Source organism: Micromys minutus (assembly GCF_963924665.1).
Source record: "Micromys minutus genome assembly, chromosome: 2".
Lineage (NCBI taxonomy): Eukaryota > Metazoa > Chordata > Mammalia > Rodentia > Muridae > Micromys > Micromys minutus.
In genome coordinates, this window is record NC_137971.1 from 92,691,363 (window position 1) to 92,711,571 (window position 20,209).

A 20,209-nucleotide genomic window follows, 5' to 3' on the forward strand; every position below is an offset into this window, starting at 1 on the left:
CTCTCTCTCTCTCTCTCTCTCTCTCTCTCTCTCTCTTTGTGTGTGTGTGCATGTGTCTCACCCTCTGTGTGTATGGTTTGCACACGTAGTGTATGCACACATGTATGTGTATGTTGATTTGTGAGCAAAGGCCAGAGCAGGCTGTCAAGTGCTCATCACATTCTGCCATGATCCTTGAGATGGAGTCTTGCACTGGTTCTGGAGTCAAACTGGTAGTCAGCAAGCCTGGGTCATCCTCCTGTCTCTTTCCCTGACAGCACTTGTTTTACCGACTCTCAAGGCCACACTCAGGTTCTTTAAAAGGTGATGATGGGACCCATGTCCTTGTGCTCGAATACCAAGTGCTCTGACCCACAGAGCCATCTCTGCAGCTGCCGATATTTTATTCTCCATGACAAGGTTGGTGTTAATAAAACAAAATGAAAGGATATTCACCCTCAGAGTGAATGGTAATGCAAAACTACTCAGCCTAAGGAATAAAATGTGCATTCTCATTAAGAGAGCACGCAAGTTGTGACTGTTCACAGCACAATTGTATTTGCTTTAGTATTTGCTGCCATTTGAGTGCTGGGAATCAAAGCACGATCCTCTGCATGGTGCCACTGAGCACTGAGCCACCTCTCTGACCCCTGACACATTTCCTTTCATTGCTTGTCTCCGTTGAGCCTTTGATTTTCACTTCACCTGATGGTGCAGCTAAGCATAGCTTTCTCTGCTTCTCTCCTCCACATGTGTAGTTTATGACAAAGAGCAAGAGATAAGTGGAGACAGATGACCCGAGACCAATCATGGCATGGTAGCTGACAACCATTGAGACAAGGGTCTTCTTTATTGTTCCTTTTTAAAATTTGTGATCAAAATTTCAGTTAGAATACAGAACAGGTACCATTTCATTTTCATGCATATAGCTGGAAATAGATTGGGTTAGATATAGATTTTTTTTCCAAACAAATGGACCCAAGAAACAGGCTGGTATAACAAAGTAGACTTCCAACTAAAATTAATCAAAAAAGATGGGGAAAGACGCTCCGTGCTCATCAGAGGAAAGTTTCACCAGGACTATCTTTCAGTTCTTAACATCTATGCTTAAATCACACACTGAACCCCAATCACACACTGAACCCCATACACTAATAGTGGAAGACATCAATAACCCACTCTCACCAATAAACACGTCAGCCAGTCAGAAACCAGAGAAATATTTGAGCTAGCAGACAAAGTGTACTTAACAGATACCTACATAACATTTCACCCAAACACAAACAAACACACCTTCTTCTCAGCACCTCACGGAACGTTTTCTAAAAGTGACCCCATCCTCTGTCGCAAAGCAAGTGTCAACAAATACAAGAAGACTGAAATGCGCCCCCTGCAACCTATCAGATCACCATGGATTAAAGTTGTTCAGTACAATGGAAACAACGAAAGCCCTACAAACTCACAGAAAGGGAACAACTTTCTACTGAAAGACTACTAGGTGAAGGCAGAAATAAAGAAATCGAAGATGTCCTAGAATTTAATGAAAATGAATACATAACATATCTAAACTTATAGGGCACAATGAAGCAGTGCTAAGAGGAAAGTCAATGTGGCAATTTCTTGGAAAATTAGGAATAGATTCACACCAAGACTCAGCTATACACTCCTGGGCATACACCCAAAGGACACTTACTCTACTATGCTCATAGCCACAAACTGGAAACAACCTAGACATCCCTCAACTGAAGAATGGATAAAGAAAATGTGGCACATTTACACAATGGGGTGTTACTTGGCTGTTAAAAAATAATAACGTCATGAAATCTGCAGGCAAATCGATGGAACTAGAAAAAAATAATCCTGAGTAAGATAATCCAGACCCACAAAAACAAACAGAGCATGTACTCAATTATAATTGGATATCAGCTTTAAACTAAAGGATAATCATGCTACACTCCACAGCCTCAGAGAGACTAAGTAGCAAGGAGGGCTCAAGACCGGCCCCATGAATCTCCCAGCGAGGAGGAAATATTATAGATATCGAAGGTGACTTGGGGACAGATGGAACCAAAACAGGAGGGATTCAGCGGGAGTTCTTCAAGAGACAACTGGAATTGGGGTGCAGGTATTTCAGGGGCAAGGTAGAAATCGAATGTCGTGGAAACTCCCAGGAATCCACAAAAGTGACCCTAGCTAAGACTCTGAGTAATAAGGGATACCGAACCTGAACGGGTCATCTCCTGAAATCAAGCAAGACTTCCAGTGGAGGGATTGGGGCACCAACCCAACTATAAAACCTTCAGCCTACAATATGCCCTGCCCGCAAGATGTGATCGGATAAAGGTGGTACAGAAATTATGGGGGTGCCCAACCAATGACTGGTCCAGTTTGAGCCCTTGTCACTAGAGGGAGCCCACCCCGACACTGCCTGGGGAGAAATGCCACAGAGACCTAGGACAGAACCCAGCAAGACTGGTCACAAAACAACAACAACAAATCAATAAAACCATTCCTAATACTGTTCTGTTCCTGTTATACTCGTAAAATAGTGCCTAGCCCCAACCATCAGACACCCACGGCCAAACGTGTGATAGAACTCAGGGAATCCTGAGGAAAAGGAGCAGGAAGAATTGTAGGAGCCAGAGGGATCAAGGGCACCACAAGATAACCCACTAACCTGGCTCAGAGGGGCTCACCGAGACTGAGCCGCCAGCCAGGGAGTTTGCATGGAACGGGCCTGCTCCCTCTGCACGTATGTTACAGTGTGTAGCTTGGTCTCCTTGTGGAGCTCCTACAGAGTCTTTTGGAACCCTTTTCCTCCACTGGGGCTGCCTCTTCCAGCCTTAATTTGAGGGGAGGTAACCATTCTTATTGCAATTTGATGTGCCATGTTTGGTTGATATCCCTGAGATGTCTGTCCTTTTCTGAAGGGAAATGGAGGAGGAGTGGGTAGGGAGGGAGGGAGGAGGCGAAACTAGGTTTGTATGAGAGAATGAATGAATGAATGAATGAATGAATGAATGAATGAATGAATGATTTTTTAATGACTGCTAGAATAATGTCTGTCACCTGGTTGTAACTTTGAAGGTGCTTGGTTGGTGTGCCATCTAGTGGTTCTCCAGTCAGGGAGCAGGGTTTTAGAATACGTGAATGGTGTTAGATTAAGGCTAAGAAATAGGATTTGGAAGGCCCCCCACACACTACTCAAATTCAAGAAAGATTTTCTCAAGAATTTCTTTCTTGGCTTGGTAACTGAGGCACTGGTACTAATCATACATATTAATCATCCACAACATGATGTCTTCAAGTACGCACACACACCCCGGAATAGTTAACTCTAGCTCTTCAGCACGTCCATCGCTCCCACCTGATCATTTGCTCTTAATGAGAATTCTCAAAGGCTTGTTGCTGGAGCCGACCTTCCCAACAAGACTTCCCATTGTTCCTGGTCCTCACGCAGGCCTCCATCCTCCTCCCACAGCGGGCTGTGCTCTTTGCTACTTCGCATCTTTATCCTTGCTGGTCGGTCTCAGGAACATCCGCTTTGATGAATGAGTGAACTTGGGCTCAGACCTTATGCGCCATCTGAATGTTCCTCTTTCACCGTGTGTTGCAATTGCCGTCCACACTGCATACACTCATTGACACTTCAGTTATTTGTTTCTAATGTAAAAGAAGTTATATAGTTAATAATTTATGTGTCATGGTGGGCAGCGTGATGTCTTGAATTTCATATACTCCAAGTGGTCGAGATATCTTAAATTTTTGATTCTTTTATTCATGTGGTTATTTTGTCTGCATTTCTGTCTATGTATGTATGTCAGGAACTGGTGTTATAAAGCGTTGTGAGTTGCCATGTGGTTACTAAGAACCAAATTCAGGTCGGCTGGAATAATAGACAGTGCTCTTAGCCACCAAGCTTGCTCTCCAACCCCCAAATCAAGCTATTCAGTGAATGCATTGCTTCAGTTAATCATTTTCTGGCAGTGAGAACTCTTGAAATATACTTTCCAGTTTCCAACTACATCACACACTATTGTTAGCTGTAGTCACAATGGTTTTTTGCTTTTATTCTTTTGTGTATACGATGTGTATGGTGTGTGTGCGCACATACATGTTTATGAGTGTAGAAAGACTTCTACCAAGCTGTACTCGGAGAGATCAGAGAACAATCCTGGGCATTTTATTAATTATTTTATTGGATACTCTCTATCCCCTTCGCACACGCACACTATCGTCTCCCCTTCCCCGTTTGACTTGTCTCCGAGAAGGTGCACCCTCCCCCGATCACCGTCTCCACCTCAGTGCTTTGGCATTCCCCTACATTGGGAAAACGTGCCCTCACAAGACCAAAGGCCTCTTCTCACACTGATGCCAGACACTGCTGTCCTCTGCTACATATGCACCTGGAGCCATGGGTCTCCTCATGTGTGCTCAATGGTTGGCGTTTTAGTTCATGGGAGTTGTGGAGGGTTTGGTTGGTTGATAATGTTGTTCTTCCTATGAGGTTGCTAACCCTTTCTGCTCCTTCAGTCCTTTCTCTAGCATCTTCATTGGGGTTCCCATGTTTAGACCAATGGATAGCTGCAAGCATGCTCAGCTGTATCTGTATGGCTCTGGCAGAGCCACTGAGGTTCCTGCCATATGTGGTCCCTGGCATCAGCAATACTGCTTGGGTTTGATGGCTGCATATGAGGTTGATCCTCAGGTGAGGCAGTCTCTGATTAATCTTTTCTAGTATCCCTGTTCCTCTATTGGTCACTTTATTTTCTCCCATGAGTGTTTTGTTCTCTCTTCTAAGGTGAACTGAGACATCCACCTTATGACCTTCCTTGTTTTTGAGCTTCATAAGGTCTGTGAATTGTTTCTTGGGTATTCAGACGTTTCTGGGGCTAGGATCCGTTTACCAGTGAGTGCATACCATGTGCGTTCTTTGGTGACTGGGTTACCTCACTCAGGATGATAGTTTCTAGTTACATCCATTTGCCTAGGAATTTCATAAAACCATTGTTTCTAATAGTAGTACTCTACTGTGTAAATGTACTGCAATTTCTGTATCCATTCCCCTGTTGAAGGATATCTGGATTATAAATAAGGCTGCTATGAAAAGAGTGGAGAATGTGTCCTTGTTATATGTTGGAGTGACATTTATGTATGTCCTGGAGTGGTATAGCTGGGTCTTCGGGTAGTACTATGTCCAATTTTCTCAGGAACCTCCAGACTGATGTCAAGAGTGGTTGTACCAGCTTATAACACCACCAACAGTGGAGAAGTGTTCCTCTTTCTCCACATCCTTGCCAGCATCTGCTTTCATATAAGTTTTTGATCTTAGCCATTTTGATTGGTGTGAGGTGGAATTCCAGGATTGTATTGATTTGCATTTTCCTGATAACTAGACATGTTGAGTATTTCCTTAGGTGCTTCTTGGTTATTAGGTATTCCTCAATAGAAAATTCTTTGCTTACCCTTCACAGTAGTCACAAAAAAAATATGAAATACCTTGTTGTGACTCTAACAAAGCAAGTGAAAAACCTGTATGACAAGAACTTCAAAACTCTAAAGAAGGAAATCGAGGAAGATCTCAGAAAATGGAAAGATCTCCCATGTTCATGGATTAGAAGGATCAACGTTGTAAAAATGGCCATTTTACCAAACACAATCTACAGATTCAATGCAATCCCCATCAAAATACCAACCCAGTTCTTCATAGAGTTGGAAAGAGCAATGTGCAATTTTATCTGGAATAACAAAAGACCTATAATAGCAAAATTCATCCTCAACAACAAGAAATCATCTGCTGGAATCACTATCCCTGACCTCAAGCTATATTACAAGGCAACTGTGCTAAAAACTGCTTGGTACTGGTACAGAGATAGGCACGTGGATCAATGGAATAGAATAGAAGATCCAGAAATGGGCCCTCACATATATGGTCACCTGATTTTTGACAAAAGAGCTGTAAACATTCAATGGAAAAAGGACAGCCTATTCAACAAATGCTGTTGGTCCAACTGGCACTCAGTATGCAGAAGAATGAAAATAGGCCCCCTTTCTTATCTCCTTATACAAAGCTCATGTGCAAGTGGATCAAAGATCTCCACATTAAACCAGGTACACTGAAACTATTAGATGAGAAAGTAGGAAAAACCTTAGAACACGTAAGCACAGGAGAAAACTTCCTGAACAGAACACCAAAGGCTTGTACTCTAAGGTCAAAGATTGACAAATGAAACTTAATTAGATTGCAAAGTTTCTGTAAGGCTAAGGACATTGTCAAGAAAACAAAACGGCAACCAACAGAGTGTGAAAAGATCTTTACCAACCCCACATCAGATAGAGGCCTAATATCCAAGGTATACAAAGAACTCAAGAACCTAGACACCAGAGAATCAAACAACCCTATTAAAAATGGGGTACGAAGCTAAACAAAAAGTTCTCAATTGAGGAATATCGAATGGCTGAGAAGCATCTAAGGAAGTGCTCAACATCCTTAGCCATCAGGGAAATGCAAATCAAAACAACCCTGAGATTCCACCTCACACCAGTCAGAATGGCTAAGATCAAAAACTCAGATAACAACAGATGCTGGCAAGGATGTGGACAAAGAGGAACACTTCTCCACTCTTGGTGGGGTTGTAAACTGGTACAACCACTCTGGAAATCAGTCTGGCGATTCCTCAGAAAATTGGACTTAATACTACCTGAAGACCCCACTTCTGGGCATATACACCAGAGAAGCTCCAACATACAACAAAGACACATGCACCACAATGTTTATAGCAGCCCTATTTATAATAGCCAGAAACTGGAAAGAACCCAAATGTCCTTCAGTAGATGAATGGATACAAAAATTGTGATATATTTACACAATGGAGTACTACTCAGCTACCAAAAACAATGACTTTATGAAATTCTTAAGAAAATGGATGCATCTAGAGAAGATCATCCTGAGTGAGATAACCCAGTCACAAAAGAACAGACATAATATGCAGTCACTGATAATGGAACACTAACCCCAGAAAGCTCTGAACACCCCAGAAACAACTCACAGGCTATATGAAGTTCAAGAAAAGAAAAAAAAGAAAAGAAAAGAAAAAAACATTATGTTTACTTCTTACACACCAAGAAAACTTTGACTAATTCCAAATTACATTCTGTTTTACATGTACTTTATACTCATTGTAACAAGTAAGATCTTAATGCACACTATCAAACCTTTATTTCTTCTTTGACAATGCTATCATTTAATAGAGAATTGCTCAGTTTCCATGTATATATGGGCTTTTTGTTTTCTTTGTTGTTATTCAAGACCAGCCCTAGCCTATGGTGATCTGATAGGATGCGTGGGAGTATTTCAATCTTCTTATATCTATTGAGGCTTGTTTTGTGACCGATTATATGGTCAGTCTTGGAGATGGTGCCATGAGGTGCTGAGAAGAAGGTGTATTCTTTTGATTTAGGGTGAAATGTTCTGTAGATGTCTATTAATTCCAATTGATGATTGCTGTTTTCTGCTATTTTTGCTGTTAGAGGTAGAATTATGTGTATGTGTCTTTCTTCTTTTGGTTTTCTTGCTTATTTATTTTTTTGTTTTTACTAGGATGTAGCTTCTCTCCTTGTATTGGGTTTTCTACCTATTATTCTTTGTAGTGCTGGATTTGTGGTCAGATATTGTTTAAATTTAGTTTTGTCCTGGAATATCTTGGTCTCTCCACCTATGGTGTTTGAGAGTTTTGCTGGGTATAGCAGCTTGGGCTGACACTTGTGTTCTCTTAGAGTCTGCATGATGTCTGTCCAGGATCTTCTAGCTTTCATAGTCTCTGTTGAGAAGTCTAATCAGAAGGTGTAATTCTGATTGGTCGGCCTTTATATGTTACATGACCTTTTTCCCTTACTACTTTTAGTATTCTTTCTTTGTTTTGAACACACTTGGCGTTTCAACTATTATGTGTCAGGAAGAATTTCTTTTCTGGTCCACTCTATTTGGAGTTTTGTAGGCTTCTTTTATGCTCATGATCATCTCATTCTTAAGGGTAGGGATGTTTTCTTCTACGATTTTGTTGAAGATATTTACTGTGCCTCTTAGTTGATATTCTTCTCCCTCTTCTATTATTTTTATCCTTAGGAGTTTGGTCTTCTCATTGTGTCCTGGATCTCCTGGACATTTTGGGTTAGGAGGTTTTTGGCTTTTGCATTTTCTATGACTGTTTTGTCTATGTTTTCAATGTTGTTCTTGGCCCCTGAGATTCTCTCTTCCATCTCTTGTGGTCTGTTGGAGATGCTTGCATCTGTGACTCCTGATTTCTTTTTTTTTTTTTTTTCTTTTGGTTTTCCACCTCCAGGGTTGTCTCTTTTAGTGTTTTCTTTATTGTTTCTATTTCCTTTTTCAATTCCTTCATCTCTTTGGTTCTGTTTTCCTCTAGTTCTTTGACTTCTTTGAGTGTTTTTCATGTTTCCTCTTTAAAAGCTTCTATTTGTTTATGGTTGTCCTCCCGTTCTTGTTTAAGTGAGTTATTTACGCTCTTCTCAAAGATCTCCATAATCATCTTGAGGTATGATTTCAGGTCTGAGTCTTCTTTTTCTGGAGTGTTTGGCATTCCACTGCTTGCTGTGATGGGAGAGCTGGGTTCTGATGTTGCCAGGATGTCTTGGTTTCCATCAATTAAATTCTTTTGTATTCCTCTTGCCATCTTGTTGTCTGTGATTATACATGCTATTGTTGTCAGTGATTGGTACCCACCTTTCCCGTGTACCTGAGGGCCCGGGGTTTCAGGAAGAAAAGTGATTCTGTGTGTTTGGCTTTTGGTTGGCAAGCAGTGAGTCTGTGTCCCTGGATCTCTGCTGTTCCCGGTGGCAAAATCTGTACCCCATTTTTAATAGGATTATTTGATTCTCTGGAGTTTAACTTCCTGAGTTCTTTTTTTATATTGGATATTAGCCTTCTATCAAATGTAGGATTGGTAAAGATCTCTTCCCAATCTGTTGGCATGCTCATGAATTGAAAGGATCAACACTGTAAAAATGGCCATCTTGCTGAGAGCAATCTACAGATTGAGTGCAATTCCCATCAAAACTCCAACTCAATTCTTTATAGAGTTAGAAAGAGCAATTTGTAGATGTACTTGGAATAAAAAAGACCTAGAATAGTGAAAACTATTCTCAAAAATAAAAAGAAACTTCTGGGGAAATCACTGTCCCTGATCTCAAACTGTATTATAGGTCAATCGTGATAAATAAAATAAAATAAAATAAACTGCATGGTTTTGGTACAAAGATAGGCAGGTAAATCAATGGAACAGAATCAAAGACCCAGAAATGAACCCATACACCTATGATCACTTGATCTTTGACAAAGGAGGTAAAAACATTCAATGGGAAAAGGACCGCTTCTTCAACAAATGGTGTTGGTTCAACTGGCAGTCAGCATGCAGAAGAATACAAATCGATCAATCCATTCTTATCCCCTTGTACAAAGTTCAAGTGCAAGTGAATCGAAGACCTCCACATAAAACCAGGTACACTGAAACTATTAGAAGAGAAAGTGGGGAAGAGCTTAGAACACATAGGCACAGGAGGAAATTCCCTGAACATCAGTGGCTTGTGGTTTAAGATCAAGACTCCATCAATGGGACCTTGTGAAGTTGCAAAGTTTCTATAAGGCTAAGGACACTGTTAAAAAGACAAACAGCAATCCTGGGCTTTTATACTCATCTTCCACTCTGCGACACATCTCTTTTGTGTGGTTTGCTGATGGATACACTGAGCCAACTGACCTACTGAGATTCTAGGAATTCTCCTGTCTCTATCCCAGAAGCACTGAGACTGGAGGTGTGCACTACTATGCCTGGCTTTTACATGGTTCTAGGGATTCAAACTCAGAATCTCACACCTGCATGGTGAGTGCTTTATGCACTAGGCAGTCTCCTCTGCCCACAGTGTGCTGTAATAATTAATGATATATCTAGAGAAACACCATCTCAGACACACCAGAGAGCACCCCAAGTTCTCCAGGCATTTTTAATGATATAAAATTGATGATCAGAATTAGCCATGAGAGTGAAGTAATACGTGTTTAATTAGCTCACTTTAGCTAGTCTAGGCATCTTAAATGCTGTGTTTTATACTACATATATAAAGCAGATATTTGTCAACTACAGTATTTTACTTGTGTTAAGGTAGTCCATACATGCATAAAATGCAAGATGGTAATTCTCGCCCCTCCCCCTCTCTTATCTTCCTTTCATGACTTTTGGTTTTATTGTGTGCCTTGTTTAATTTAATTATAGCCATCTGTGCGGTTGTCAAATTGGGACTATTCAGTGGGGCTTCTTAGGGTACAAAGCTAGAGGCAATGACTTCCTTCTCTCTGAACTGAGTAGGACAGTAAGAGCTAGGGCTTCTTTTTGAACCCTTCCCCCACCCTTACCTGGCTTCACATCAGAACACTCACCCTCACCACTCTAAGTAGTTAGGCCTCAGTGATCAGGAAAGGGCTTCACTAGGAAAACTAACCAGCCAGTGCCTTGGTTTTGGACTTTCAGCCTCTAGAGTATGAGAAGTAAATTTTGTTGTTGGAGCTCTGCGTCCTGACTATGGCCACAATGTGACTAGCTCCTGACATTTCCTCTGCCACAGATAGCTTTGCCTCTGCTAAAGCATGTCTTCCAGCCATGATAGACAACCTAAAACTGAGAGCTTACTCCATAGCACATCCTGGCCTTGAACTTGAGATACCTGTCTTAGTTAGAGTCTTACTGCTATAAAGAGACACCATGACCAAGGCAACTCTTCTAAGGACAATATTTAATTGGGGCTGGCTTACAGGTTCAGAGGTTCAGTCCATTGTCATCAAGGCAGGAACATGGCAGCATCCAGGAAGGTACGGTGCAGGCAAAGCTGAGAACTCTACAACTGTATCTGAAGGCTGCTACTGGAAGACTCCATTCCAGACAGCTCAGAGTAGGGTCTTAAAGCCCACGTCCACAGTGGCACACATACTCCAACAAGGCCACACCTCCAAATAGTGCCACCCCCTGGGCCAGGTATATACAAACCAACACAATACCTTTGCCTTGGCCTTCCACTTAATGGGATTGTAGGTCTGTGTCACCATGCCAAGCTGGGCTTTGACACTTATTATTTGACACCTATCACTCAAGAAATGTCTTGGAAGAAAGTGTGGAAAGATTGTAAGAGCCAGCATACCAGGAAGTCTGCAGTAAAAACAGTCTCTTATAGGAATGGCTGTGTAATCAAGACCAGAACAATGACAGCATAAGTAAGTATAGCAACACAGAAGGGGGTTCGATGTTCGATGGAGTTGCTCCTAGACAAAGAATTACAAGTAACTGATAACTGCTGGGAGACTAATTAACCCCTCCCAGGGATGGGCCCCATGCAAAGTGACCAGCCCTGAAACCAAATACACACAAACAAAAATATTAGACTCAGTGGGTCATATTGTTATATGCTTGTGCACACATATACACACACATAGTATGTATGTGACAATAATATCAAAAGAGAGGCTATCAGCTTGAATGAGGGTCATGAGGGAAATTGGGGGAAGAATAGCTGGAAGGGTTTGGAGGGAGGAAATAAAAACAGGAGACTGATATAATTCTATTTCAATTAAAAACTTTTTAATTAGGAAAAACATCCAGTTGTTCTGAGTGGGCATGGTTTTATTTATTTTTTCTTAGGTATATGCAATCAAGTAACAGTTCCTTTAAAAATAAAAATTCAGTGATAATGCTTTTTTCTTTACAATAATTATTTTTACTTAAAATGTATATTGAACAAATTCCTTTTTTGTGCTTTCATATTATGACATCTTTAAAGTCAGAGGCAAGTATGAGAAAACGGCATGAGTCCAGCTGAGTCCTGTTGTGGCCCATAGCTAAGCAGCAGGGTGCTCTAGTTTGCCCTGAGCACCTCTGACTTACCTCTACGATTCTGGTGTGAATTGCAGGGCTGAGCACTGTGGTCCCTGTCTATATTCCTAGCACTTGGGAGGCAGAGGTTAGAGGATCAGAAGTTCAAGGCCAACCTCAGCTACGCTGAGAATAAAAGGCTAGCCTGAGCTACATGAGAGAGAGCATTTCCAAAAGGAAAAGAAAAAACAAACAACTTTCTGATCAGCTCATACGTACTATATTCAAGTTGAGACATACAATTAATTTCAAAAATAGAAGAAGAAGAAGAAAGAAAAAAAAAAAAAAACACTGTGACCCTGCCAAATGTTAGCTCAATGAAATGTGTGTCAAAAGCTAAAACACAGCAAGGAAAAGGTAAACCTGAGGCAACAAGGAAGACAAACTGTGAAAAGTTTCCCTGGTAACAGAAAGGTCATAAGGTACTCATGGTTGTAAGCAGACACAGATTCGAGGGTTATTGTTTGTTTGTTTTCCTTCTTATTGGAAACAGAAGGCCACACAGAGAATCTTGATGATCTTGAAGACACAAAGGACACAGAGAAGGACATTCTGGGGTTCCTGAGACTGGAGTTATGCAGAGCATAGAACACACTACAATGACCAGGAAGGCTTCTGCCGTGGCTACATCTTATCTGATTCTCTATTCCAGGTTACAGGGGTAAGAGAGACTTAGCAAGACATTCTGGTACACGTCTGCTCCTATCAGCAAGAAACTGAGGAAGTCCCCAAAGACATCACTAGTGACAGAGGACAGGCTTTGGAAGAAACAAGTGCTTACTCTCCATGGATGAAATTCATCTAGAAATTTCAACACCTGAGATGTCTTGACTAGTTGAATGCCCTGCCTGCTTCCTGATGCTCACTCTGGAATTTCCCTCATCTCTGGAAAAAAAAATCTGCTTTAACATTAGTTATTTTTGCCTTGAAAGCAATACAGGAGCCACCTGGTCCCAGATCTGTTTGGTCTTGACTTCATAAATGACAAGATTCCGCATCTGTGGAGCCGGAATGCAGACACTGCCCAGGACATGGGTGCAGGTGTGCAGTGTGGTGTCCAAACCCCTGAGGAAGTGTGGTAAAGATGCCAGACCCATAGAAGAGAATGATGAAGCAGATATGGGAGCCACAGGTATCAAGAGCCTTTTGGTGAGCATCTTGGGAAGATGGCACAGAGGATTAGCACATAGGAAATGAAAACTAAGACAATGTCTAAGAGCACTGTGGACATTGGGACAAAAAAAAAAAAAATACCAGATGTTTATCCAGATACCATCACATCTGGTACGGTAAGCCACACTGTTGCAGTTGAGACCTTCGGAATCATTCTCACACTTAAGTTTCCGCAGTGACAGTCGCACGGCTCTTTCCCACAACTGGCTCCACACAGCTTCCTTGGAGGCAGCATTTGAACCTTTAAACTATCTAAGAAGAACTGTATTTCTGCCTGGAACTCTTTCCAGTGTTCGACTCCTTTGCCCAAAAGAACTCATGCATAAACATGGTGACGAGTGCCTGCAATTTCTGCATATGAATACTGAAAATCAATGAATCTAATTTTTTACTTTTACTGCATGAAACCATTAATTAAGAGATCAACACAGAATTGAGAGTTGAAATTATAATAATAAGGATACTAAACAATGAAAACCCCTGTGCCAGTTTATAATGGTGCAGGGACAAAATCTATAAAGCCACCAGCTGTACGATACTCTACGTCTCTTAATTAAGAAACTCCTTGAATTGCAAATATTCCCAAATTATTAATCGTTTTAAATCTCTTCAATGTACTGTCCTCAAACATGAGACACTCAATGGGAACTTTAGAAAATACCAACAGAATCAGAAATTCTACTCTGAGACTTTAAAAGGTCCTCTGCATGACGCTCATGCACCTTTACCCTCTATGCCTTTACAACAAGACCACACTCCTGTCCTGTGCAAAGGAAAGAATCATCTCTGGTGTGCACAAAGGAGCACCAACGGGGGAGTTTGGCAAGACCATTCTCTTTGTATAAAGAATGAACTACATACTGAAGTGGGCTACAAGCATCTTTGGCCAAGACAGCTTCCTTGCTCTTATTCCATTAATGGATATTAAACTTCACAATGAATCCTTGTTTGGAAGAAAAAAAAAGTTTCCCCCACAGGTGAGACATGTATATATGGCTTGGCCTTGAACCAAGGTAGGCCCTCCTAGCAAGAGGAAACCTGGACTTTCCGCACTGCCTGCTTCTAGTTCAGGCTTCCTGATCCCAGTATCTGCAGGGCACCTCCACAGCTGCGGAGAATCAGTCTACTCTCTACCTTTCTCATGCTCCGCTGGGGTTGGCAGAAGGGAAATACCCTGCCAGACTTACCACAAGAGAGTCTCAGATGGCATTTGGGGAGAGCTTGGAAGTGGGGATTCTGAGAAAGCATCCTAGAAGATGGAGGGGGAAGTAGAAACAAGATTCCCGGCATTGAAGGGTTGGCAAAGTATCAAGCAAACAGTCTGCTGTCACTGAGCTGTGGTACAGAGAACCCGGCTTTGTGAGGAGCTATGAGCCAGCACCGGCACACATGTGATCGTTTCTTATTTCCAAAAGTACAAGGTAGATGTGAATAGGTCTAAGGACAGTGGTAGAAGAAAGGATTTGTCATTGCAATGAATGAAATAGATCCTTATTAGGAGTCCAAGTCACTGAAGAACCCAATAAAGGAGGAAGAACCCAAGCCACAAGAGGCGGCTCAAGCCTCACACTGCCTGTGCCAGAATCCAGAAGCTGATAGTTCTGAGACCTAGGACAGAACCACAAAAGACCTTTTTTTTTAAGTCAGTGAAAGAATTCCTAAAGATATTCCACTCTGCTCAAAGGACCAGTGCAAGCTACAGTCACCATACAGAGGCTTTCTTCAGAAGCTGATGGGATTAAACACAGAGAACGCATCCAAAACATTAGTCAGAGCTTAGGAGATCTCACAAAAAGGGCGAGAAAGGATGGTAGGGGCACCAGGAGAACATGGCTCACTGAATCAACTATGCAGAGCTCATGGGGCTTACAGAGACTGAAGACGTAACCATGGAGTTTACTTGGGTCTACACTGGGCCCTCTGCACACACACTATAGTTGTTTAACTCAGTGTTTTTGTTAAACTCCTAACAGTGGGAATGGGGTGTCTCTGACTCTTCTGCCTGCTCATGGGATCCCATTCCTTCTCCTTGGTTGCCTCGTTCAGTCTTGACATGAGAGCTTATGACCCGTCTTATTGCATCTTATTATGCCATGTTCGTTCCTGGAAAGTCTGCTCTTTTCTGGAGAGAAATAAAGGTGCCACAGATAAGGGGCAGAGGGGCTGGAAGAAAGGGGAGGCAGGGGAGATTGCCATCTGGAAGTGTTGTATAAGGGAATAAATTTAAAATATATCACCATATATATTGAAGCACCACAAAGAATTTATAAAAGTTGTATACCTTTTGTGTCTACTTTAGGTCACATTTAATTGAAAGTTTTCTCATGTGCTCTAGATGCTTTATTATATGTAAGTTACTACATGCAGATTTTTGTCTCTTCTTTTCTCACAATTATAAGAAAATCGTTCATCCCTAAAATACAAAAACAAAACTAAAGAGTTGGCAAGATCCACATGAGAAGTTATAGCTGCAGACTCTCTACCAGAAGCAGGTAACGGTGCACACAGAACAGGCTGTGGGGCTGCATTAACATGGAGTAGTATGCAGGCTCCTGGGAGAATTCTGCCAGGTACTGAGGCACCTAGAAAAGACTGCAGGGAAATGCCAGGGATGGAGGCCCGGGTGCCCAGAACAGCCTTTTCACGTGCTGTCTGTTCTGCCAGGGAAGGCTCGGTGCCAGGACAGGCCACAGGGAAATTAGCTATGGCAGAAACTGGCCAATGGGAGCAGGGACCCCAGCCTGCCAGCTGCCAGAGGGTAGAGAGTGCCGTGGTCCCAACAGGACTCAGCTCCCACAAGCAGTGTAGAGAACTTGTGCCAAGAAGAGAGGAGGAAATGCAAGAAAGGAGCAGTTTGTTGCTCTTCTCATGGGCCACCTGTGAAGAAAGTGCATGGAGCCCTCAGGAGCCCCCTGGGAGCTAGGCTTGGCACTCACAACTCTCTCTGCAGGAGATGAGAAAGGTAGTAGGCCTGCCAAGTTTGCCACTTGAAAGACCAAGTGCCAAGAATGGGATTCCACCTGCTTCCGGCTCCTCCCTCTGCCCAGGAGTGATTATCAGCACACAGCCATGTGCTACAGAACAACATCTTTACTCATAACTAGACCACACATACAACAGTGGTCCCTTAAGATTATAGGAACTAACACTCCTGCTGCCTAGCGCATCGGATTATAAATAGTACAGCCATGATCCTGGGCTGATGAAACTGAGCTGTCAGTTGGATAAAAGCATAGCACATGCAGTCCGTATGCTGAGTACTTCATAATCATATTAACCAGGTACTGTGCCACCAGGAAAGATCCTGGGGAAGTGCCAGTCTCTCCTAACATGAAGCCTGCTCTGCCAGGCAAGACTCGGTGCCCAAACAGGACACAGGGAAATTAGCTGTGGCAGGAACTAGCCACGGGAAACAGGGACCTCAGCCTGCCGGCTACCGGTGTGTAACCATGGCCCAGCAGGACTCAGCTCACGGAAGTAGTGTAGAGAGCATGTACCAGGTACAGCAAAGGAGGCTTATATATTAAATATAATATGCTTTTTAACATGCGTGTAGTCACGTGTGGCTACGGTATGGGTGCCACAGCACTCGTGTGGGGACCAGAGGACACCCTTGGCTATCGGTGGTCTTTGCCTTTTTTGAGGCAAGGTCTCTCGTTTGGCAGAGGAGCTCTCAGAAACTGTCCCGCCTCCACCTCCCATCCCGCGTCCCACAGGAGCACTGGAATTACAAACATGCCCTCACCCCAATAATTTTACATCATTTTCAGGGAACTCCTGGTAGAAGAAATGAATTCAAGCGGTACTTAGCACCACACCTACAGAAGCCCGTGCGTTACCATGACTCCGGGTTGCATTTTTTTTTTCTCCAGTGCTTGGCTTGCTACCGAACTTTGCTCAGCGTGGCCTTGGAGCAGTAAGAAATACAGCTGGGTGTACCCCGCTATACCACCTAAGCTTCCAGAGGTATGCTGCAGTGTTCACACAACGGCGGAACCCCTTAAAAAGAAATTTCTTGACACACAGCCCCATTGTCAAGCAAGTTGTGCTTGTACCACATAGATGGGGCACACGGTTCACAGTGGAGGTGAGGGCTGCCAGTGCCACACGTAAGAGTGATCTGCGGATGATAGAGGGACCTTAAAGAGACAGCCAAGATCCTCTGTACAGCAGCATCCCCCACCCTGAGGCTGAACAGCACATTCGAAAGGAAATTAATTGAAAACAGCTCAGAAAAATCACAGTAATTTTGAAGAACCAAAGGTAATGGAAAAAGTAAAAGGTTCCCTACCCTGTTCCCATATGTAAGAGCATCAATTGGTGGCCAACCCCAAAAGAACTTGGGACCCCTAACCTCTTTTGGATTAAAGTCTCTTTTTAATTATATATATATATATTAAATGTATAATATATATTATTAATTAATGTTAACTAATATTAATATGTATGTGATGAGGTGACAAGGCCAGATTGCCAAGCCCTGTGACCAGATCAAGCTAAAACTAGTCAGGCTCAAAATGGCCACACAAAGGACAAAGAAAAGTGTGAGTGTGGGAAAAGCCCTATCCAGTGGAACGTCCTCTGTAAATCCTTCAAACTGACGTCAGATACTCTGTCAGAGCAGGACCATGTCTGCTCCTAATCAACCCTGATTCAGGGTATCTCCAGCTGAACTACAGACAAGGCCTCAGTGCGGGGGTCTGTGACAGTCTCCTGGTTCCACCGACTCTTCGCGGCAGCCTGTGAGCCTAGCCCGTAACTGAGGAAGATAAAGGCTGGGGCACTTTTGTCTTTATACTCTGTGCTGTCTTAACACTTGAGTCACCTCCTGCTCAACTCCAAATGTAGACGTGTGGATCAAATTAAAATGCTTTTTTTTTCCCCCAAGATGGGGAATTCCAACACTCAGAAGTCAGAGGCAAGCTGTGTTTCTCCTACCCGACCGCTGTCCTTCTTGGCAACTGAAGGACACGCTGTTTGATCACACACCCCATACCAACCCATGAGGCTGAGACACTTGAGCAAGACAATGAACAAAACAGCAGCCCTGGTTTCTGTTGTCACTGTAAACCTGCAAACCCTCAGGCCGGAATGACTGTGCCCAGGAAGGAAAGAACTTCCCATAAACAATGAGAAATTAGAAAGTATGAACAATGGGAAATTAGCAAGCATTAGCCTACCCCATCTCCAGATCAATAAAGGCTTCCTTCCCTGACCCGTGAACCGCCAGGAACCTGCCTCCAGTAAACAGAAGTAGGCAGCTGGAGCTCAAGACTCAGGAAAGGAGCCTTGCCTGGCTCCACATTACAGGTGCCCGAGTCTCACATCTAACAGACCAGCGAATTCCTCTTTTTCTGAAAACTCATAATAGAGCCCTCACCAGGCACTTAATCTGCCAGCACCCGAGTCTTGAAGCACAAACCCAGCCTTCAGAACTGTGAGAGATGAATGGGGGAAGGGGCCAACTGTGCGGTAGATCCACACCCTGCACTGTAGAGAACCATAAAGACACATCAAACACTGCCCAATGAGGGCCAGTCCTAGCAAGTGAGTTCCAGAGAACTTAACACTTTTCCATCCCAATGCATCCCAAGTAGGTCTGGGTTCTCTAATGGGGCTAACGCTGCCAAACCCAGGTTTAACGGTGGTAGGGGTCTGGGGTTAGGGCTTTTGTTTCTTGATGATTTGGTTGTGGTTTTGTCAGGGGTGGGGGTCGTTTCGTTGGTCAGTCGGTTGATTGGTTGGTTTGGGTTCGCTTGTGTATTGATGCCAGATCTCCTGTATCACTGGCTAGTGTCAAACTTGCTGTTGTAGTCAGGGTTGACTTTGAACCTCTGATGATCTGCCTCTACCTCTAGACCTTGGATTACAAGCACGTGCCTCCACACCCTAAATCGATCTTTCGACATCTTAATTTTAAGTTTCCCTTTGGTAAGGAGAAGAGAAAGAGTAGCTGGAGTTAAGCTAGAACACAGGTTTCACTGAGAAGCAGCCAGCTGTCAGATGATAACGCTGAAACAGTGAGGCGCCCAGGCATGTTCGCCCAAGACCTTCCCTACATCTCCATCAGCCCCCGCCGGGTTCCAAGTTTATCGAGTTTATTTTAAAAGCTGAGAGAGAAGAGTCGAGAACAGTGTTTGGTCGTGGAGGACACTGAGGTCCCGATTCTTGCTAACTACATAGGCAGGTTAAGCAGCTCGCCGTCCTGGGTCGCGCGGGAGTCTTCCAGGTCCCTGCTCACGGTACAGGCTCGTTCCGTGGACTCGGGCGCCCCCGCGCGGCAGCGCGTACCAGCCTCGGGCGCCCGGTGGCGGCAGAGCCACCAGGCACCGCGCTCCCGGCTCGCAGCCTCTGGCCCCGCCGCTTCCCCCGGGCCTCGTCAGAGCGTGGGGACTGAATGTTTACAAGATCGCCTGGCTCCCGCGGGCCGCTGCGGCGACAGCCAGCCCGCGCCGCTAACGAGCCCCAGAGGAGCGCTGCGGAGGCCCGGCTTCCGCAACCTGGCGCAAGCCCCAGCGCCACCCGCGGAAGCCGAAGGCCGCCGCAGCCCCATCACAGAGTAGCCAGGGATAATGGATCTAGGGCTCCCAGTGTTTTGCTGGCCCCATCTTCAGATACCCCCCCCCCTTCAAGTCCATCCAAAAGCCTTGGTCGCTGGGCCCTAGACCCTGGCCCAGTAATACCCTCAGTGACCAGAGGTCAAGGGGAGAAAGGAGAGAAAGAAATCTCATCCTGGGATGTTTGACTTATACTCCAAAGTGAAAGGGCTTGGGGCGTCACCTGCTAACCTCTAGGCAAGAGCCACGAATCTGGATGAGGGTCAGTCATGACTCATCCCCAGGAGATTGAAAAGCTAACCTTTATAGTCTGTGTTCCAGGAACTGTAAATAACATTAATTTCCTCGGTCCTAACAACATTGTGACAGGCCCTGTTGTGCATACAGTTGTTCCCATTTCACAGAAGGAAACTGAGACCTAAGCCCACGTGGCGACCCTGAGACCCACAGAGACCAACTGAGGCAAAACAAAAGCTCTGTGCATTTGGCTTAGTGGCACGGGCTGCTAATTCCAACACTTGGGAACCAGGGGCCAGAGGAAATAGAGTTAAAGATCATCCTCCACTA